We start from the raw sequence: 24,561 nt of genomic DNA, 5'->3' as shown, positions 1-24,561 counted from the left end.
TTTACTTGATGAGTTAGAAAATTTTTCATATAATGACTTAAAATTATCTCAAATGTTCCTGAAATAGACTTTTTCTAATAGGTGTCATGAAATGATAATGGAAGGAAATGGTGCATGTTTATATTATGACCATTTGAAACCAATGTTGATCACCTCTTTGTGTCATATTTTACCAACGTATATTATATATCAAGTTAGCAAATAGTATCTTTCAGGATTAGAAGCATTACACTGGGGCAAGAGATTGTTATTTAATAATCAATTTAGTACATTAGTTGTAAAATAAATCAGTGTCACTGTTGACACTGGCTATTTCATGCATGCTATTCTTCTTAAGGATTCAACACTGGCTCATTTATGCAGGTGAAAAAGACAAAAAGGAAAGACAGTATCTTGTGAACCAGGAGACATTTTTAAAATGTTTTAAAATTATACTGCTATTTTTCAACATCTGCCTTTGGCAGCTTTCCTCCCTCAGCACATTTGCTAGTCAAGGCATTATTATTGCATATGTTCTGAAGATGTAGGATACTCTTCAAAAGGCTTTATTTAAAAGAAATAAAATCTGTAAGCACACTCATTCCCAACAGCACAGTATAAACATTTGACAGAAATAAAACAACAAAAATCTGGGGACCAGATGAGAAAATGAGTTGAAATTCATACTCATTTTCACTGAACAGTTTCATCTTTGGTCTCTGTACTATTTATTTCTCTTATTATGAAGAAAAAGGTTGAGCCAAGAGAAAGTGTGAGTCCCTGCAGAGGGACTGAATAGATGTTGTAGCACTCAAAAGTGATTACAGAGAGATTGATAATAAAAATAGCAGTGAATAACTTGACTGATGCTGAGTTACTACTGGAAGTATGGCACCACCAGCTTGCCTGATGCACAGACAGATTTTTGTTCAGTTTCCAGATTCCCGCAATTATGTTGTTGTTGTAAGCAACAAAATATTTCAAATAATGATAGCAATTAACAATGAAAACATACATTATGGGACTCATGCAGTGTGCTCAAGGCATGAGTACACACAATCCTCCTTTCTCTAGATACTATGGAAATATCTTTACATTGTAAGATAGCATTTAAAGTCTCCATATATTCTTTTCCTTTTGGTCTTGAAATAAAAACTCTGGATTGACAGAGTAAAGTTGACTAGTAGGTAAAGGTGAGCTTTGATGCAATTTCCAAAACTGAATTCTCAATATTTAAACCTTACTGAGCACCAGGGACTTAAACATCCTGGAGCTTTGCACTCAGACCAGCAGCAATGGCCTGGGTGTCCCAAGTGAGATAAGGCAGCACTGATGTGCCAGAAGTCCAATGCTGTAGTCCTTAGATCACCTTCCTCCATCTTTTAGAAATGGATTTTGCAGCAACAAGGGCTTTTGTAAGGAAGTTTTTCTGGGAGGGCTGTCTCCAATTCGAAGGTTCCCTTCTCAGCCTGAGTAGGACCATGAGGAGCACCAAAGCTGTAAGCAGTGTGTGTGGAGCACTCTGCCCTTTCTTGCTTCAGATATCATTACACAAGTGCAGCACTGGATACTAAAATACTAAAATACCAAAATACCAAAAGCACTGTCTAAAACCAAACAAGCCTGTAGGAAATAAAAGGCATGACCTAGGTGAAATGATTTCTAGTTTCCAGACTGGTTGATGAGGGACTGGGGTGAGTACTGAAACAGACACTGAGTGAAGTGGCCAAATCTTTGTAGTCTTGAGGTATAACATCTCTAAGAGATAGAAAGGAGTTAATAGAACAGAATAATGAAGATTGTTCTAATTCTGTTTTATTGCTTATGCCAACCAGAGTTAGTGACATGTAAAAAGTGAGAACTCTCTTTATGCTATTAAAAAGAGGCTTGAAAAATTTAAGGCTGGTTTTTCTAGAAACATTTCTTTCGCATTGGACAAAACCAACGATTTGGCTTTCTCATAGAGTTAATGATTTTAGATTCTCTTTAAAATCAGCAATTTAATAGGAAACTGCCCCTTCATGCTAATGCAAATTTGTTTACTCACAGTAGGTTTTTAAGTTCTTAACATTTTTATTTCAAACACACACTCTTAAAGTACACAAATCAGCTTTTTTTTTCCCCTTCCTTTTTATGAAGCGAGATTTTGATTCAGATAAGACTGTGGATAAATGCCCTTAGACTTGCTGTAAAGGCCACTCACTGACTGCAGCTCCCACTGAAGTCAGTGGGAGTTTTTTCACAGACTTCAAGATGGCATTAGATGTGATCCGGGTGAATTAAGCAGAGCAAAAGTGCTGTTATAAAAGCAGAATGTCATGACATCAATACTATAGCTCATAGCCACTTTTTCTAGTCAGTCTGTGAATTTAGGAGGCTAAATACAAAGGAAGCACTGGCTCCACAGAAACACATTGTGAGGAAAGGTTTCAATATTTTAATATTGAATAAATATTTTATTTTTTAATTTTTAAAAGGAAAGAGAAATAAATACAATGACTTAAAAGAAGTCATAAGGGAATATGTGTCCCCTTGTCCCCTTGTTTGTAAGAAAACTTTTAAGTACTTGAGCTGGTTGAGGGAGGAAGGGGGGGATAGAGGCAGGGAGAAATTTCTAGAATAACTGGAAATGAGGAGGTGGACAGAGTAATAGCAGCTGAGGATCTGGAGAACATGGATGCAGATGGGGATGTGCATTTACAGGAGCTCCCATGGCTTGATGCCAAACTTAGAGCTGAATTGACTCCTTCCTGGAAAAGGTGTCATGAGCTGAAGATGCTCCCCCATGCTGGGGTCAAGAGGGCCAGGAGAACACAGGTTGTGAAAGTATTTAGAAAATTTTAACTGCAGGGAATTTGTGTCAGCCTTGTTCAGGTCATTGCCCTTCCAGTTTCTGCAGGAGTCACAGGCATCTATAGCTAGGAAGAGATTTTTTTTTCCTTAATCTAAGTCTCCATGGTGCAGTAACATTTAATCTGACAGCAGGATGTAGGGGTTGTTGACATGCTTAAGCCAGTTTTTGTGATACCCTGTGAACTGAAGATATCACCCGGAAAGGTTTTTAACCCCACAAAGATTGTCTATTTCTAATTATTTATTATCTTTGCTGTTATAGAATTTTCCTGTCTTACATTTAGGACATCGCTTCTTTTGCAGCCATCTTGAGATAACATTAATAATCCCCTTTTTTCATTTGTGTTATCTCCTTGGAAATATTTATAGACTATGTTCATATTCCCCTGATTCCTTCTTTCTGCAGAGAGAATTAATTTTGTTTCCTCAGTCATTCTGTCTATTATATGTTAGACCATAATCCTTCCACAGTGTCATTGTCTTGCCCTTCTACGCATTGTCTCTACTTCTACAATATAATTTTTAATCATGGACAAGAGAACTACATTTAACTTCTTAAATCTAATTGAATACATGTTATCTGCTCTTTCAGCTGCTCGACTGACCAAGGTGCAAGGCCAAGATGATACTTTCAAACTTCTTGTCATACCAGAACACTCATGCTAAACTGCACTTAGTTTATTTTAGTCTCAAAATACTATGGAGAGGAGAGTTTCAGCCGCACAGCATTAACGTTTCCAATAGGTGAAAAACAAAGGGCAGAAGGAATGAAAGTTAATCAGTTTTTATAATTTTACTTGTAAAACTAGAGCCAGAAAAAGCCATCATTGATACTTTTACTAAACATTTTTCAAGGTATATTGGAACAACACCTCAAGAGGATTTAAACTTTTAATTGCCCTTTAATTGCCATAGGTATCCAACTATTGACCTGTAATTTAACACCAAATCCAGCAGTATAGTTTTCATTCAGAGAGATGCTCTACAGAGACATACTGGTTCAGTTTAGATTAGAAAAAATATTAAGGCTGCAATCTATTCTTTTGATTCATATATCTGTTCATTTGTTCCTGTAATAGTACCACATCTACCAGCCTCATTAACCATAATAGATCTCTAAGCTCTTGGTGGGTTATAGGTTTCTAAAGTGTTACAAAGTAATTCTTGTCACTATAATTTAAACATGATGTTGTTGTTATTACTGAATCTATTTTATGAACCTTTTTTCATAACCAGATATATGCAGAAATGCTTGGTTGTATATTGCTCTTGGCTGCAATGGTAAATAAATCTGGGTAATTACAGCTGACGAATGGTGGGTACTGAGCTCTTGAATACCTACAGCAACCTTCTTCCCTAGCACACCTCACAGGGAAAGTGCTGCAGTATAATGCTAATGAAGAATATTACCTACCTGGCTCTGAAAACGAGCCCAAACTGTCATCATTATGCATGAAGGTACTCATATTCACTGTCAGGAACTTTGCCAATGCACCTTTTTGGTGTGATCAAATGACAGAACAACCCAAGGCATTATTGAATCCTACACTCAAAACTTGTAGATTTTTGTCTGTAGAAAATAATGCTGCTCTAGTCATTCATCACTAGTAGTCGCAAGAAAATGCATCTTGTATTCCATGCAAGGAGATTCCAGTCAAGCCCTAGATCAAGATAAAGACATTTCTTGTATTCTGCATTATACTTTATCTGTGAAGGGTAGCAAGCAAAATAATGCATCTTGCTTTTATAATATTATTTCTTAATCTCATAGAACCATATTTTGTAATTACCCAGCATTCTTTTAAAAACTTTAAAGGTTTTGTCAGCATCAACTAGTGCAACCAAACAACTTCAGTGTTTGTCAAGTACATTCACAGTTGCTATTATATACCCTAAATGCAGTCATTTGTCAGCTACTCATTATTTCAAACATCTGTAGTGGTGAGATGATTGTTGGAGAGCCATCTCTAATATTCAGGATCAAGCTCCTCCCAAAAGAAGTTTAAACACCCATATCAGCTGGCATTTCAAGTCAGACTGGGTGAAAGTGGACACAAGAGATATAACTGAATTGAAATTGAAGAGCTGATCATCTTCAGTACTCATTAAAGGATTCACATTACCTTAGCTGCACTCTGTTTAGGTGAAACCTGGGTAAACAACGTGAGCAACATGTTTAAATTACTCTGGAATAGTTATAGCAAGCCCTGCCTATGTCCCTGCAGATGGTCGGTCAAAACCACTCGACAAACATCCTTTGTGCTTCATGGGAAAAGAAATACTGGGCCACTGAGTGCTGGAAGGGAAGATCCTTTTCACTGAAGTACACCAAAGGATGTGTTACTCATGGATTAGCTAAAGGACATATTCACTGAAAAAGCATAGGATATAGGAGAACTAATTCAGTCTGGTCCTGCCCACTATTTTTTTGCCTAGAATTTAGGTTATCCTACAAGGGTTTGGGTTTTCCCAGCCTGTGTTATCATAGTTCTGTCTTATAATCCTGTGAAGTTCTTATTTGCCTTTAGACTTTTTACAATAAAGTTCTCTACTTTTGTTTCTGGAATTAATTTGTCCTTTGCTCTTCTCTAACACTGGTTAGAGAAGTGTTATCATCATAACAGATGATAGAGGAATATATAAAACCCAATACTACTGGTCATGACAAAAACTCTGCCTGGAAAAGCTACATATCTTCTTATAATTTTAATATTTGCTTATTCTATCTCATACTTTATGAGTCTCAGCAATGTCACAGAGTGGCAGATCTTTAAATTTTTTTCTGTGTTTTTTTTTTTTCTGAACTAAAATGAAAAAAAAAGGTCCCACCAGGGACATTAGTAATTAGTTTTCCTAGCGTTTTAGCTTCTCCCCATGTTTTTTCTCCCAGTCTTGTGTTTAAACATGGGAGATGAATAAAGAAATATTTGCAAATACTGTGCTATTGCAAATGTCAAAATGTTCAAGGGTACAAGTGGATTATTAATCATCTGAAAGGACTCAGCTGGCAATCCATAAAAGGCAAAGTTTTTTATTTCTGTGAAAACTATCTTTTCTCTCAAATAATTTCCCTTTGGCAGAGTGACAACATTGGGTCAATAATTACTCCAACCATTGGAGCTGATTTTGAAACCTTATATCAAATTCAAGTAAGACCTAGTGTATAACCAAGAGCTTTCCTACTGCTTTGCAATACTAAATAGAATCACATAACAGAAAAGTACACATGAAACAGAAGCCAGTAGAAGCATTTTGGCTAAGATAAAAGTAATAGACCATAAGGCTTAACTGGAATCCCCTCACACTTTCTATGCATTTACTGTTTCTAATAAAACCTCAGATATCCTGGAAAATGATCAGAAAGAGTGTAACACTAAATAAATCTGGGCAGCTCAGAAGACGAAAGCAGCTGGAATCATATTTTACCCTGGGGACAAAACTACAAATCTACCTTCAAGCCAACAATGATAGAATTCAACACTGAATGAAAATTCTCATTCATGTAGAAATTTTATGCCATGTAGAAAAAAATCCTACAAAATGACAAGTGACTCTTGACCAACATTGGCCTACATCTTTAATAAATGATGTAATTTTTTTAATCTATAAAGAGTAGAGATTTTGCTTGTTTCTTGTGAAAGTGTGGAGGCTCTTTTCTGTACAGGTTCCTTCTTTTAAATGTACAGAGGAAGATTATAGCCTAAAGTAAATGACTAAAAGCAACAGAAATAAAGCAAGAAGAATGCTGTCTTCTGTCACTGGAAAAATGTGCTGAAAATGTACATGTTTTTCTGTGTGTATATTTTCCCATGGAGAGCAAGGGTGGGAAAAAGTGACAAAAGTGAAAAAAAAAATCAGCACAGAATTTCAGTGAGATAAAGAAGTTTAAACAACTTTGCCTCTCTGTCTCCCAAGCTTGCCTGAATCAATAGGGAGAGCAATAATGTTTAGAAGGCTGTCTGGCAGTGAGTCTAAGAGCCTTTCCCAGTTGGCATGGTTATTAAACTTGGAGATTATTGCCAGTATTATTGCCTTTGAGCAGGGCTGGATTGTGGCTGAACACTTGGGTGTGTCATGTACCCATCACTGCCCACTGAAGATCTATGTGAAAGCAGTCCTGGTACCCCATGGCTGGCCAGAGCTGTTCTGACCTCAAATAGTAACTGGGGTCTTGCAACTGAGAGCCCATAAGTGCTCTGATGGTAGCAGAAATGCTCTTCTGTCATCAGAACTGCTCAGGAATCAATATCTCTAGCAAACCAGGCTTCCTACTGAGAGCTCACAAAGCTGAATACCTTCAGTACATATGGTATTAATGATAATTCTCTTGTTAAGTCATCAAATAAGATGTTTTGAGATTGCTTTGAGGGAGTGGAGAGAGACAGGTAAGAGGCACTTTTTTTAATGTGCAAACTAGCTTAATTCTCTAGAAGTCATTAAGCTACACCAGATGTGAGTTGGGCTGTAAGAATTTTGTAGGGAGTTGACTCCTCTGTGGGGGAAAAATGAGTGCTGCATGCATTCAGGAAATAGGTTTGGGTATGTTTTATTCACAAACAACAGATACCTAAGGTCATGCTCACCTTTTAAAGAGATGTAAAAAAGCAAACTACTTATAATCAATCCATCATCAAGACTTCAGCTGGAAACGCACCTGTGTCCCAGACTGTGCTATCAACATCTGCTGCCTGTCTTTGTCACCTCCTTATAAACACTTATAATATTTTGCACTGGTTATTTTTTGGATATATGGATTTTTTTTTTTTAATTTCAGATGTTGAAATAGTGTGTTCCTGCAGACCAGCAGTATAGATGGAATTTAGCCCATGATATCGTGTCTGCTGCTACTGGATGTGAGTATTAGTATATCACCTCTAGTACAAATCATCTGTAAACACACACATTTCTTCCAAAACCCAAGCTCAATTATAGTATCAAAGGCCAGTTGTCTGATTCATGGTAGTAGCAAATGTGTAGAAGGAGATAACTGATATAGCATTAAATATAATTATTCCTCTACTTAAAAAACCACAGACCCTGAACAAATCAACAACACACCTTTGAATGGGTAGAGTGTTTTTGTACTGGTTTATGACTTTGCTTAGGGGGGCAGTGCTTTTATCCAATATGAAATACTGATTCAATGCCTGAGGAGCCACAGCACAAGGTTGTTAGTCATCATGGCGTCAAATCTCTCCTACCTACACACAACTGGGATGAGCTGCTCTCTTTGCACCAAACATTCTCTGGCAGGCTGGTACTTGAGGGGTGCTCAGCACTTGATCTCTGGCTCTCACACCCTCCCTGGCAGACTGGGTTCTGCAAAAGCCAAGTGGCAGCAGTAGCTGGAGCACTGCTGCCACAAACTCCCCAGCTGCTTACCCCATACTGGGCTGAATCTGGTATTGCAGGAGTAGGAACTGTTAGGAAAGCTCCTTTCCCTCCCTCTACAGTGAGGAAAAACCTGTTTGAAACAGACTAAGGTCTCCTTCGGTCTGGGCAATGTTGCATTTACTTATGATCCAGGCCTCTCATGTTTAATTTCTGTGAAAGATGCTACTGGAAGGCAAATGATGGCACATAGCCAAGTAGTGTGAGCTCTGTCAGACTTGCATCAGCATGACTGAGCTATTTGATGGAAGACAATATTTGATGCCAGATATTTCTGTTCAAAAAGAAGAAAAAATTGTATCCCTTTGCTCTCCTCCCAGTCACAGGAAAAATACACATATAATTTCAGTAATAAGCCTTTCTTTTAAGGCTGAGTCAGCCTCCTAAGGATGAGTCAGGTGGGGGAAAATTTAGTGAGCACTTTTGTTCCTAGGAATAATTTAAGGGAATTAATTTTGGTTTAAAGGGCTGCCTTCAGATAGAGCTGCATGTTGTCTTGAGGGCACTGAGTCAGTAAAGCCAAAGAGTTAAATACTGCCAGGCATCTCCAGGTAAAGTTGGGTAGACTAAAGCTAATTTTATTTATATAGAATTTCTTTTAGGGGGCAAAGTTTAAGAGTACAATTTAGTTCAAAAGCCTTAGAGATACTACAGCAATAAAACATCACATAGACAGAAGTAACAAGTCAGTATTGAATTTTCACCTGACATGAGCTGTGCAGGCTTATAAAAATTAGCTTCTTATGAAGACATATCTGTGTTTATTATAGATTAAGTTTCAGAGCATATTTCTTCTATTTTACTTCTCCATTCTTTCTAAAAAACTGTTTATGTATATTTTTAAACAATATCCAGAATTCGTTTGTAAAAGAAAAAAAATTACAAACTCCATGGCAAGTTTGTTATGTTTGAGCATAATTAATACTCTGTGGCCACTTTTGTGTGCATTTGGTGTTGTAGCCCTTTTGTATTAGTATTTCAAATCAGTGACTTTTAATGTGATATCCAAAAATTGCTAACAATTTCTTTCTTACTATAGGAACCAAAAATCCTATACTTCGTGATCCCATTTCAAAAGTTAAGGCTTTCCAGCTTCATAACATCAATAATTTCTCATAATTGTAATCCCATAAAGTTCAAGAGAAATTGAACATCTCTTTTCAGCTACCTTAACAGTTTAGTAGTTTCTCTGAATTGACTAGAAACCCTGTTTGTGATTCAGAAAGCTATTTCACCATTTGATTTCTGACATTATGTCATTAACATAAAATTAATCATTACTTGGTTTCTCCATACTTACAGCAGACAATATGTTCTTACCTAGGAGGTAAGAACATGTTACCTGCTATAAATATATAAGTGATCAATGTTTTGCCATCATGTTGGTATATTCAGATACTTAAATTGTAGTGACTGTCATAAAAACCTTAAAGTTCATAATTAAATTTGACACTCTCAAAAATTATCGATAGTTTTCTTTCACTCTAGCATAGAAAATACTCAATTATGCACCATCTAGGCTAGGAAAATGAAATCCTCAGAAACACTATTATGTGTTTGTTAAAATTTAATATGAAGGAATAAAGCCAATGACATGCATTTCATTTGCAGAAAAACAACGATGTTGTATTGACAAATAGATAGATATATTTAGTAAAAAAAAAAATCCTCTTTTATAAAATAAATGAAAGAAGTGTTATTGAAAAATGGACTGTCAGATGGGTGCTGGTCTAATGCTGTTCTTATTGCAATGAACATTATGCATTAGAGAGCTGAGAGCAACAAGCTGGAATTATTTTGAGATACTACATATTATTTCTTTAGAATAATACAATCAGCTATTCCATCTCAGGCAAATCAGTCCCTTAAGCTATAAATGTATGCTGATTATTTGTCTCATAAGCAGCCAAATGGAACAGGAAAAAACAGGAGTTGTACTCAGTAAATTTCTCCTATGTGGTAAAGATGCTTGCAGAAACAATTAAGTACCCTGAAAAGAACATCTCTCATTTCCTGTGAAGCATAGCTGAATTCGGGAACCAGCATCTGTGAATACAAGAAAATTGCTGCAATACCTGGTTAGTCTCTACATATTTGTGAATAAATTGTCATTTACAGTGACCTTCATTGCTTATGAAATATGATCCTGTTTTTAGGCAGTTTTGTCTTTTTTTGTTTTCAGCAAACTATAAACTAGTTGAAATGTCTGATATAGTTTGAGAATGTCTGTCTTTTATTGGCACATATCTGATTTCTATTTTCTGGTGAAAATTATGGAAATATTCCTATTCTTAATGGCAGCAATGTTAGCACATCCTTGTTACTCCTCATTGTAATTCCCCATTTCAAGGGTTTCTCCGGTTAGAGCATAGCTGCACCATCCCAGCTGTTGTATTTCTCTCCCAAATTTGAGGTGCAGCTGGGCAGAGATGTGCACTCATCACAGATGAGCACAACCATCATCCTGGTGCAGTGGTGAGGGATGCTGGAGAGAACAGTGGTTGGCCTTTGAAATGCAGTGCAGAAAGGCTGGAGTTGAAAAACATGTGTAAAATCCCTGGAACCTCTTTGTCCTTGTCTGTTGCAGGAGATACTCAAAAAAAGTTCATCTGAATGAAAAAGAATCCTCTGTGAGCTGGGTGAGGCATTGTAAATATGATCTTGAGGAATGCAATGAGGGGGCAGACTAATTAATTAGCTAATTATTACTTGGATAACGATAAGGCTTATCTTAATGTCCATGAAACTCTCCTGGCTAAGGGGTGGCTCGGGATCTAGCAGAACTTGTACTTGCGTTCTTTGCCATTTTTATGGTATTGCTAAATGCTGCTCAGAGAAGGGCTGGAAGCTGTGGTAAATGGCACTTTATGCTAGCAGGGCTTGTTGGCTGGTGCTGCAGAGGTTTCCCTGTCCATAGCCTCTTAACCTTACCCTCCTGCTTGGTGTGGTTCTCTCCCTAGGAAGAATAGCCTTGGGTCAGTCAGAGCCTGGACACCTGCCCTTGTCCCCCCAGTGAGGCCTTGTAGGCACTGCTGCCATGACAGCAGCACAGGGGAGCAAGTGCCCGGGACGGAATAGGGGGTTAAATCTGCCTCTGGCCTGCATTTGCAGTGTTCAACTCCAGGCCTTTCTGACTGCAGCATTTCTAGACTTGCTGTGCACTCAGAATAACCAGCTTGGCTTCGGCTTATCTATTTAAACAGCTTGAATGGGCTCATACAGGGTGAAGGTTTTTTCGAAGAATTTTCTGTCTTGGGTCTTTCTTTATGCTGTGAATTTCCTGAGCTCTTTCAATTACATCTGAGGACCATTTAGCTCTGTCTCACCAGGCAAATGTGACAGCAAGAATAAAATTTAAATGCTAAAATTTTAGCAGGCAGCTGAAAAGCAGCATTGTAACAGAGAACAAAGGAGAAAGAATATTTCTATGGAGTGTTAAAAATGATTGCTGTAAAGTTTATTTGCTCCCTGCCCTCACCTTCATACCTTGTCCCGGAGTCTTGCTGACTGCACTGACTTATGTGATGTGGACTCAATCAGAAGTTTGAAGCACAACAATTTGAAAACTGCCAGTTTCTTTGTAAAAGGACAGAAATTGTATTTTTACATTACTAGTTACAAGTATTAGCTACTTAACAGTTCTGAAATTTCTGTGTTTAATAGTAGGCAGGATGATCTGCAAAGTCAGCTGTGGACCCAAAATAGTCTCATGTTGGTTCTCTTGCCTCCGACCTGCAAATCAGCAAGGTGAACAGCTAAATGGGCAGGGCTGGAAAAAGCCAGGCTTTAACAAAGAAGTGGTAAAAATTATCTAGATTTTTTTTTTTTTCACGGAAGCATTTTCTAAGTAGCGACAAAAAAGACAGATGCTGAAGTTGTGGCTTGTCATCTTGATTGCCTTAGGCTGATTCTGTCACCAAGTCATTTGACTGGGCTCCTCTCCCCCTCATTTATAGTCAAACCATAGCACTCTTCCCTCACTTCTGAAGGGTGTTAAAAAGACTAATTAGTACAAAGCCCTTTGAGCAGAGATTGAAGTAGAGCAATGCTGGATGTTCCTCCTCTAACTTTAGGTTTGAGGCTGATACAGAGCATTGCCCTTCATCAGCTGGTGCTACTCAGGTGCCACATAAAAGGACAGGCTGCTCTCAGAAAAACCTGCTTATGATGGACAGGAGTTTCAAATTCACCGAGCACTGCCCCAGCTCCATTTCAGCTGTGTCCAACTGCAAATGTTGCATTGGTAGAAAAGCGCAGAATTATGGCACATACGAATCCACCTGGACAGTGAGAAGAATCCTGGGAATGTAAGAGATTTCCTCAGGGACACCCTCACCAAAATCCCCTTGTCTTGTGGTAGGAAGTCACTGGATGCGTTTTCATTAAAACCCCAAATAAATAAATCAATGTTTTATTTATTTTTACAAGGTGAAATGGAACCTGTGAACATCTTGATATTTAAAGCACATCCTGGAATTTCACCCTCAAATAACTTAATGAAACAGCAGTCATAGGACCAAGGGTTTTCATACATCATTGTATAATAAAGTCACTGCAAAATGGATGTGAAAATTTGGGTTGATAATTCCTGCTGGTGAATGATGTAGAAAATACCTTAAGAGGTCCTAAAAGAAAGCAAGCAGAATAATGGAGAAGACGGTGGGGCACATAAATGTCACAGATGGGAGCTGCTAGAAATTCTTTCATGTAAATCAGGAATAATTCCCAGAGATAATTAGTACTACATAGGTAAATACCAGTGAGAAATCAGAATCAGAACCAGGGTATGGATAAGAAGTGAGAGCAAGCAGATAAACATTAGAAGGTGCACGTTTTTGGCTGGCTGTACTGATGTGTTCTGATTAATAGCAGTAATAGGATTCACACAGCTAAATCCCTGTACATCACAGTGAAAATTTACTCCTGATACCTGCCTGCAAGAAGATGGGTGGAGAGAGGAGGAAGGGAAGGAAAGGAAGTAGAAGAATAATAAAATGACATTTCACCCCAGTCTTTTAGAGGAATCATCTCATAATTACTAAGCAGGATTGGCAGCACCTTTTAATGTTAGAATTTCTTTCTTTTTTCTTTTTTTTTCTGTAGGCAGGGTAGTAGTAAAGGAGGGAGGGAAGGAGGGTGAAGTGAACGATTAGTCTGGGTAAACAATGAAGCCTCAGTCTGGATGATTTAAAACTCAGGATAATCCTAGCAAGTTGGGAGCTCTGCAGCGGGATAGTTTGAAATGTAAATGTGACATTTTCCTTGGTAAATTAACAAGACATGACTGCAGGCTCTCCTTGTTACTACAGTCGCATTCAAAGAGTCAGTCGTTCTCTCTTTCATCTAATGCTATGACAATAGACAGTCACCAGGAGCCTGCTTCAAATAAATATCAAATCAAGCCTTTATCATATCCAGAAGTGACATATGCACTGAATTATCTTTTATTCATTTTACACAGAATTTTGTTGTTATGAACACCATATAACAGGATGCAGTTGGGATGCCAGCCCCTCTCCCCCATCCCCTTAACACCAAGTTCTTGCATGCTTCCACAGAAAAATGAGCAGAAGGTATCTAATTCACGATTATGAAGCAAAAATTTAAATTTTATTATGCAATTGCCTAAATGGAGATGATTGATCATGTTTTGTTCCTGAATGTCTTTGAGGGATTTATTAAATTTTTTTTCTATTACTTTAAAAAACATTGAAAAAATGCCCTTACCTAACATAAACATGCCCTGACAATAACAATCATGAGCAAATGTCAGATGATAGGATGTGACATCCATACAGTACAACTCCTGCTAATTCCATCTGTTGAGGACATAGAGGCATGTTCTCCTGTTCAACTAGAAATGGATGGTAGCGTTTATACTATTATTGTAACATCTTTATTGCTTCTCATTTTCTCAGGAGAGATCTGAGGATGGGAATGCTGTGGAGATGGCTCTTGCCCTGTGTTTTGTCTCATTCTTAGGGCTGTTTAGTGCAACCTTGTCTGTGGTCCCTCAAGGACTGCCATACACTTATCACAACCTGTCTCTACTCTATGCCTTTTTGTCTCCAACATGCCTCCTCTCAGCCTCCAACTCACTGCTAAACTCTTTGGAGACATGCCAGAGCAGGATCACCTCACTTTTCACAACTTAGTGGTAAGAATTTATTCTTCAAAAGGTTGCAGGGCACTTCTTTCAATACCAAGTGTATAGGCAGTGGTAGAATCATTTTCTTTGTGAACTTTATCAAGAGCTCCACAATTGTGATAGCCCAGCATTTCAGAGATGAAATACATTTTAATAGAATATTTTGAGCATATCTTTTTCTTTTCTTTATCTTTTGAACCTGAAAGCTGCCTCACTGTGTGTTTATAGTCCACAAGCTGTCCAGAGGAAACTTCTAGCCACGTTTGCTGCATTATCTTAGACAGCCATTGCCTCAGTAAACCCTCCTTTAAACTTGTGACATAGTGGTGTGCATGCTCAAGCTTGGACATCCCCACCAGAACTAAATGCTGATCTTTGCAAAGCTCTAATGAGTATTATTGTGGTTGTACATATCTGCAGTAAAGAGATAGCTGTTTCCTGCCTGTGGCACTGGTATTACTTTTCACATGTATTTTAAAAATATGACAGAGATCAAGGTGTCTGAAAATAAATTCTCAGAAAGAAAGCACTACCAATGCTTTAGCACACTCATAAATCTCTCAAAGCTGAATCGCTCCAGAACAGAAGCTGGCCAGTTATTGACAGCAATCCTTTCCCAGAGGGTTTCATATAACTTAAGCTTTACCCACATGCTAAAATAGCTTCAATTAAATATTATTTTCCATGTGCTTAGATAAATTCTCACGTCTCAACAGAGATTTTTTTCCATGGTGATTTTATGTGCTTCCACTGTAGTCATTACCCCTCTTCAAAAGTGAAATCTGCTTTCTGTATTGTGAGTGAGGTATCTAACCAGTACAAGTTGTCAAATGGTTGCTAAAATTTAAACTTTCTATGTTTTTTGTGAAACTGATGGGCATATTTGAACATTCTCAGCAACAGCAGCAGAGCCATAGTAAGACAAGGTTCTTAAATAATGAAGGATCACAAACATCCCTAAAAAATTCCAGGAAAACCTGTTCTTGTAATTCAGGTAGCACTGCCCATCTCCGAAAAGATGTTCAAAGATCCCTTAATGCAGTACTTTTGCCATGAGCAGGATACTTTAACACTGTTTTTTTGTGAAACGGATGCTACGTCCAGAAAGGACATTTGAGAACATCCAAGTTCAAAAGACCCCTAATAATACTGCCATTCCCAGTCCTGAAAAAGGGAATGGAATGTACACACCTCCACACAGAAGCAAGACGATGGTGGCTCTGTGCTAACAGAAACCATTTCATTTCATTTGCACCACAGCAACTCATCACAACCCATACCAATTGAGGTCAGAGGGTTTGGGAATAAAGACAATCACATGTCTGGGCCTGGTTAGCTGTGGTAGCAAAACTGAATCCAGTTTAAACATTCATCATAAATCCTGCATTACCTAGAGAGTTAGTCTTCAAGTTTAAGAGCTGCAGACAAGGCAGTAAACTAAGGACAGTGTTTTCTGACTTCATTACCTGATCAAATGCCATTTAAAATTCTCTTGATCTTTTCTCAAAGGGAAGACATGGGTTTCTGTATTTAAGTTCTTGTAAAAATAATGTGGGTGCTAGATATCTGCAGCAGTTCCACTGTTTAAATAGGACATCCCAATTCACTACTTGGAGAGTCTGTTCTAAGCCCCAGAGTGTCTTACTTGGTAAGTCACTCAGAGCCAGACCCGCACGCATGCAGGTGCCTCACTCACCTCTGTATGAAGCTGTTTTAAGTGAGAGCTCAGCTTCTCAGTGCATCTGCAGTGTGTTCAAGCTGAGGAACTCTGCTCTTTCTAGGTAAGACTACTCAGCACAGCATTGTCCTGAGTGAATGAACTCTCCTGATGAACCTGTCTTTTTCTCTCATTCATGTGATGCTCTGCTGTGGCTGATAACACTTCTGATTCCTACGGCAGCCGCAGACCCTCTGTGCCATGCCTTACCTGGCTTTCAGAGTACTGACAATGCCACAGAGGCCGTATGCTGTGAGGCTGAACTGATGCACATTTGTAAAAATAACCCTTTGAGATCTGAGGACAGAAAGTGCTTATAGAATAGCCTGACTCTTGCCACTGCTGTTCATAGTTCCATGGTTGATTTCAAACATAGTAGTTTTAATTCAGAATTGAAATTTGCCCTTTTGTTTGACAGGAAATGGGCAACATCAGAGAAAGCATTGAAGTGACTATGCGCACTTACTACTAGAACATGCCGGTTGACAAGTAGTTTTAGAATTCAAAAAGAATTTTTAATGTGATGTCCTAGCACAGTAATTGATTAATATATACCAGATTGTGATCTGCAAGATAAAAATGCTGATTAACTATGATGCAAGAATGCTTTAAAGTAGAGCCCTTTGATTTCCATATTTTCTGACAGACATAAACTAGTTATTGAATAACATTTGCATGATTTGTCTGTCTTATATACTTAATCAAATTAAAAGATTTAAAGGAAAATGTATTATTTATAATGCTTTCATGTAACAGGATTTCATCTTAGCCTGTTGAGTATTTATTTGTGTTAAGTACAGCTACTTTGACACAATTTGATACTGTCCAAAACCTGAAAAAAAAAAGGAGAAATATAGTCAGAACATAATAGTATTTCCTTGACATGGGAATATGTGAATAGCAACAAGAAGAGTCTTATGAGGACCTACATTTGACAGATATTTCATCCTCTGCAATCTTTTTCCTCTCATGTTCTGCTGTGTTGCCACTGAAATTTTTTTTTCTTCCCTGACACCACACAGACATGACTCCTGACCTAAGGTTTAACTAGTTTTCACATAAGATTTTGGACATTGTGATCAAATAATGAAGTTAAAACCAGAATAGCATATTGCCAACTGAATGAAAAGTATTATAAATACTGGCATCAAATGAAAAAGGGTTCTATAATAGATGACTTTCAAGGAAATAGGGTTCTATAGTAGATGACTTTCTAAGAAATATGCTAGTCCTCAAACACCATGTAAATGGCAGGAGCAAATCTATTTTCTGTTTAGAAAGATATTACTAGTTGTAAAATTAGAAATTTATTATCTTTCGTCAACAAGATTATTGTCTGGCCTCACTTATTCACATTGCAAATTATCCCTCCTTGCATGCCTGGATGGACTTTTATCCAGTTTTCCTAATTTATATTTTCATAAATAGATATCTGACATTCATCCCTATACTATATATCAAGCAGTACATAAAATGATTTACAAATCTTATAAAATCAAATGTCTCTTTTCATTGACTTGTACAGGACTTTAATATTGGTATGACTTCATTCAATTTGTCTTGGTTTGATCTTTTTCATTCTCCTGTCTCCCTCAATGCTTAAAAACTAAATGACAGATTTAGAGTTCATTGGCAAAATTGTTTGATTTGATATCCATGTTCCAATAAACATAACAGTGTCATTGTATTTTCCTTTGGAGCAGGATTAAGCATAGGACTACCAATAATTGGATATGCCAGTATTAGTATTAGTCCTTAGTAAAATGGATGACAAATGGATAAAGACATGGGGCAGACAGATACAGCTGGAAAGAAAAAGCTGTAAAAAACTGTTGCTTGGTCTCCTGCACTGCAGAGAAAACAGAAAATTGAGTCCAACCATTGTATAAAATCTCCTGTCAAAACCACAGCAACAGTAGTGGACAGTGTTTCACTGGACTGGCAACTACTACACCTCAGGTGGATTCCCTGTTTCTGTCACTTTGAGATCCTGTGGAAAATCTGGGTAATGGATCTAGTCAGAAACCACAGTTCACAGAAGCATTAACAAACCCCATCAAAACAAAGAACTTCAGATAAGACCTTGCTGGAGTTTTGACTTCATTTTTCTCCATAATGTTCAGACAGATATTCCAGTGATCTGCCTCTTTGCATTTATTCCACAGCTGTTCTTCTTGACCTTTCTCCTTGTTTTCTTTCACCTTCATGTTCTGTCATCCTCTTTTCATGATATTAAAAGGGAACTAATATCTTCCCGTTCAACACATACGAAATGAAATAAAAAGTGTTTACCTTGTCAGTTGATCACTTTGTGTATCATGCCCCTCTTTCACAGCTCTTTGTGTAGGGCACATCCATTCTTCAACAGTTAAGAGTCAGGATTGGGGAACAGAATTCCTAAGGAACCAGGGATAGGTGGCAGCAGGAGGAGAAACAGCCTCTGAGACTGAGGAGTGCCAACGTAGAGGTATCACAGGACACATGATCAGGCAGGCAGCTCTCAGACCTCCTTGCCCAGTGAGCCCAACCTGTCCCACCCCATATGCAAAAGAGAGAAACCTCTGACCTTGGCACCCAGCCCCAAGCACCATTTATTTGTACATACTAAAGGACAGTGGATGAATTGTTCTGAAACAAAATCACTTTTAACTGGAGAAGTTTGCCTGCTCTGGGGAGAATAATCTGCACTGCAGGAATGGTAAACTTTTTCTGCTAAGTGATGACAGCATATTTTTCCATGCAGCTCTCCCTAAAGAGTTCTTCACGGGTCAAACATGACTCCAAATGATTTACATGAAGAGAGTTCTGTGAAAGGGACTCGGAGTGCTTCCAATTAAACTATTTCATGAAGAACTCACATTAAGACATTTTTGTGAAGAGAAACTGAACTGAAACAAGCAAGCAACAGGTTCAGGCCCAACAGGATGAGCACATGTGTAAGACTCAGAAGACAGCAGGATACATTTGGCTTGGACAAAGCTTGACTTTTTCCTTTGGTTAAGTCACTTCCCTCTTCTTGGTCTCATTTCCCAATCTGTAGAGTGAGGTTACTGAAGTTTATTTTCCTTACAAAGTGCTTTTAGTTTCTTGTCTTAAAGCTTTCATTAAAGGCTGGCTGATTGCTCTTCAAGTCTGTGTATTTTGAAATTTCCATATCAAAACCAGATCAATTAGTCTGTTTTAGTTTGCTGCCTCTCAATAGTGGTCAATGATTGATTCATCAGGAATTCAAGAGTTTTATAATGCATGTAATGGCATTAGAGATAAAAATAATTCCCATGAGAGAACATTTCTTCCTGGCTCAAGCTGGTGATCAGCTTATGCTTTGAAGCATGTGGGCTGACAGCCCTTGTAATTTTATCCTTCTGCAGAAGCTTTTTTTACAGTATTCATATGTGTCTAATCCTTTTTTAGAATCTCGCTAGGCTAGGTTGCCTCAACAATTCACTTTGCATTTGCTCAGGTTCTGATAGAGCTGAAGATTTGTAATATTCAGGACTGGTTCCAAAGCTCAGATTCTCAGTTCTTCAAAATTCACAAAGAGCCTTGCCTGAAGGTTATTAGTCATGGCTTCTTGGAAAATGTTGTGATTATACAGAATAAAATGAGAACATTAAACAGCATCCCAAGTTTACCAGTATGCTTTATTGTATAATGCAGTGGCTTGTTTACAAGATACAACAAATGAACACACATCTATTAACAAAAATTAATGATGAACAATTGCTGTAATATCTCCTTGCTTGAAAAACACCTCTTGCAAATAAATTGGGTTAACAGTAGTTTGCTGATTGGCTTTATCTCACAAACAAGAAAATGAAAAACATTAATGAATTCACTTTGGTGACATTAAGATTGTGATATAAAAAACAATAAAAAATTATGGGCTGTTATGGAGAGTGGGTGTAAGCAAACTTAAACTAGAGGAGCTTTTTGTCCTCGACATTGTGTAGACATTGCACCTCAGTTTCTGAGACTTGTATTTGCAATAGCATTGTAGAAATGGCTTAGGGAAGAACCAAGCTATTAATCTATTCTGCTGAGGAATCTGTTAAGCATTTGTTGTATTGGGGAATAGAAGCTGAATATAAGAATGAAAATATTTAACACTGACACGAAGACTGGCAGAAATCTGTCATATAAAATATGCATGGAAAGGACAATTACCAGTTCCCCGTGTCTACATATGCAGTTACAACCTGATGTTTTATGAATGGGTCATCTCAGACAAAAGTGTACATTTTAAAATAAAGAGAATGGTCAGAAAGATATAAATGGAAGAAATTAATAAAAAGAATGGAAACACAAGGACTTCCCTTCAAGGACTTCAGCTTTAGGGAATTCCAGAGCTCACCCCTGGCTGAACATTCTTCCCTGCCTAATACACAGAAGTTTGACTTCCAGTGGAGACAAACACTTTGGTTTGGAAAATATTTTAAAATGCCAATATGACTATTTCCTTTTTTGAATGGATTAAGTAAGGTATACCTTATTCAAATAGATGCAAGAAACACCTTTACACCCACTGCTTGCAGACTTAACAAGGAGGCTTCAGGAAATTCAAGCCTTGTTCTAGAGCCTAGTCTAGACTATATCAAGAAATTCAGCAACACAATGCAAGAATGAGAAAAATTGTGATAAAAATTTTGATAGATAACTTCTTCAGGATTTGGGAACTTATATGGTAGTATTTTACTCTAACTTTGTCTGATGTTTCTTTTCTGTACACACACAAATGGTAAGTCTCTGTGCTGTGAACAAAAATAAGCCTCTTTCCAAGCTAGTCATTTCCTAGTAGGATACTGATAAAACAGAACCCTAAGGAAATCTGCACAAAGGCAGGAAGCAGAGGACTCTTTGCTGAAGACATGGAAGAGAAATATCAGGCCCTAGAGTGAAGGCTATGGCAAGTTAACAGGTGGTCTGGGGCATCTGAGCATCATGTGCACTCATACATCATTTACATAAGAAAACTCAGCTGTGATTCTTTGCGCTAATTTCCATCTTCTATTGCTTCCTTCTCCTCATTTTTGAATTTATATGTTTGGGAGAAACTGTTGTGTAGCAATCCTGGAGAGTTAAATTGTCTAGACACGTCCTTTGAGTACTTCACGGTATGAGTATTTCAGTAGTCTGAAATCTTCCGTTTAATGGGCCATGAACTCACGCCACTGACTGCTCCAGAGAAATCTAAGCTTATGTGTGTCCTGTATTCTGCTTGAATCTGAAATACCAGATAATATCAATTTTTCCATTCTCTTGTGATTATTCTAATGATTTTGGATATTTTCATGAAATTGACTGACACCACAAAATGCATTTCATAGTGGCCACCACACAGGGTGTAAAGGAATCATTCCGGGCAACTACTGACTAGTAGGCTGCATATTAAAAGTGCTTAGAGATAATATTTTTGTAATTGTTTTAATAAAATGCATTCACAATAGTTTTCTAAAGAACATACAAATACAGAGTTTCCAAAAGAGTGCCACTGTGTCAAAAAAAAAATGGTCTCACAGGCAATGGTGTGACCAAAAATCATTCCTAAGCTCAGAACTGATAATCATGAGGCAAATCAGATTTTCAAAATAGTCCATGAACCAAAGCACTTATTATGACTAACTGTCATAGAAGTCAGTGATGAAAATGTTTACATAGGCACATAATTGCTTTCTGACAAATGGGTAAATAAAACATCCTGCCTAAAACTTGTAATGTTAATGTTGCCATTCTAGTATCACTTTCTGCTTGTCTCTGTGGGAGCAAATCCTGCATCCCAAAACCAGAGCCTTTCCAAGGCTGCTGGCAAGATCCTGGAGAAACTCTGAAATGGCCAGTCTGTGTGTAAGAGACAAATTATGCAGCACTTCAAAAACACTCTACAGAAAGCAGGGTAGGCTACAGGAGATCTGAAATCTAGCTATGTGAAATCTGCTAAGAGAGCAAATGCCAGGTCAAGCTCTGAGACAGCTAGAATCATTTGTTTTTCCTCGATCCTAGGACTACATACCAAGACTCTGAAATCCTCTTCTTTGAGTCTGACTTAGCATCAGGAAGGTGAAAAGTTTGCTTTACACCATCCATGACAATCTCTAAATATTAAACTCAAAACCTCTTTAAATCAAATCTAGTTTTCCCCATGTAATTTTTGATGTCACTGAAATTCATACAGATTGTAAAGGAAATGGAAAAGGCTGTTCATTGTTCATTAATGGAGCACAATTACAGGTATAAAAGGAAACAATTTTCTTAGTATCTCTTTTCCTCCTGGAATGTGATTGATGGTTGCTGTTACTAAAACAACAGAGAAAAATCACTTAATGACAAAATAACCTTTTTGTTAGGCTGCAGAGATGTCATGGAGATTGTATTCACCTGAAGCACACATTCTTTCTATAAGACTCTCAGAGGATTTCAGATGTGCATTACCAATCTGTTCTACAGGGAGGAAGCAGAGGTGCACTAGGGATCCCAGCTGCAAAAAAAAAAAAAAAAAAAAAAAAAAAACCAAAAGAAAAAAAGAAAGAAAAGAGAAAAAAGAATCTGTGTACTGAAAAGACTAAAACCAGAAAAGGTTACATTGCAGTTATCTCTGTAATCTGTCCATCCATCTCTGCTACTAATTGACTTCATTAGATGAAACCACTTTAAAATGGGGTTTGATGAATAGGATTGAATACTGAGATTGCGTGTGAGAATAGCAGAATGGTCTCCACTTCCCTTTTGGTACTGTGTTTCTATGACTACTGCTGAGACAGATCCAGTCTCCCTTGCGAAAGAGCCACAGTACCTAGGTATCTCCAAATATAATTCCCTTCTGCTACAAGGTATGGACTTTGTGCCATGCAAAGAGTAAATAACTGTGGGAGGGGTCCCCGCTCTCCCTTGGGAGGCAGCACCAGTCTAGGAAAGATTGTCAATCAACTGTTGCCCTCCTCCCCAGTTGGACTGTCAATCAATGTTTAATATACTCCCCGGTTCTGGAAAGTTCACCTGTTCTGTTATCCCCATTGGACCCTGTTGGAATGCCACTCCTCCTCTGTACCCTGATTGGTTTACTGTATGTCACCCCATCCTATCTCCTCCCCTTTGCCCATTACCCATTGGTTGCCTTGTACCCCAACCACTCCCACTCCTCCTCTCTTATACACCCAGCCCCGCCGCCTCTCAGGGCTGCTGGAGCTAGCTTCCTCCGAGAGAGCTTGTGTCCCTTACCTCCTCTTCCCTTTCCCGAGCCTGCCCTATAATAAAGCCTGTCGGATTTTACTACTCCGGAGACGTCTCGTCGGTTTTCTGGTGGAGTTATCCGGGTTCCATCTACCCCTTCCTGCGGACCGGTCAGCTGAGGGTTGCTCTCCGGACTGACTGGGAACCCAGGGGACCCCCGGGACATTTCAATTTATTACAAATAACATTGATTGTAATAAAGGTTATTGGGAGAAAAGCAGCAAGTTTAGATCATCATCATAAGAACATTTTCCTACTTTGTGAAATGTTTGTGCCAACATTTACTGATGTATTTTTTTAATGTGATTGTTTACTACTAAAACCAATCTCAAATAGAAATAAATGTTTTAAGCTTACTAGGTGGTGAGGGAAAAGTAGCCACAAAGTTGTTTCTTAAAAGGAGATTTGTACTTATAAAATCCCAATATTAATATCTTCACAATAGTCATTGCTTTATGGTACAAGTGTTTCAATGAATTATCCTTATTTGTTGCATTATGGTAAGCCTTTGGCATATATCTAGACCTGATGACTAGTTCTCCATTTTTGTTGTCAGTAAAAGAAGCCATTATGATCACTACACAATGAACACACCTCAAAGGAGAATTAAGGACTTTAACGACAATTGATTTTAGTTGGGTGTGTTTGCGTAAGCACTTGTCATTGCGTGCAGCCCTTGACCATTACCTGGCTTCCCTGAACTTAAACTAAGTCACCCACACGTTACTTGCTTGAAGAAGCAATATTTATTTTATTCTTTTGTCCAAAATGAAAGATAAGCATCTGCTTGTGCAGCTCAGCACTCAGAAAGCAAGGGGAAGGAGTTTTGGCACTGTTTCTTCTAAATGATGGCTTGAGTGCCTGAGCCCACTGGGTAGGTGAACTCCACCTTGCAAAGGTCTTAGAGCTGGCTAGAGATAACATAAGCAGACAATGTGTGTAGTGTGTAGTTTTCAACTGAGATATCATAAAGGAATGCCCCTTTTCTTGGGCAAACTTGCTGGTATTCTTTTACCTTCCTCCAATCTAGAAAAGCAGAGCCATGCAACTGAGAAAGCAGAAAATATTACTTTCTCTAAAAACATCACATAAATTTATCCCCTGTTTCTGGTTTGCTAGGTACTACTCATGAAGACTTTTGACCAAGGGATGTACCTCACATTAAACCATGGCAAACTGAGTGAAATTACTCAATAACAAGATCTAACAGATGCCCAGAGTTTACAGATATATTGATGAAAAATTA

The sequence above is a fragment of the Vidua chalybeata genome, chromosome 6, assembly GCF_026979565.1.
Source record: "Vidua chalybeata isolate OUT-0048 chromosome 6, bVidCha1 merged haplotype, whole genome shotgun sequence".
NCBI classification, from domain to species: domain Eukaryota; kingdom Metazoa; phylum Chordata; class Aves; order Passeriformes; family Viduidae; genus Vidua; species Vidua chalybeata.
This window is presented reverse-complemented; position numbering follows the sequence as displayed.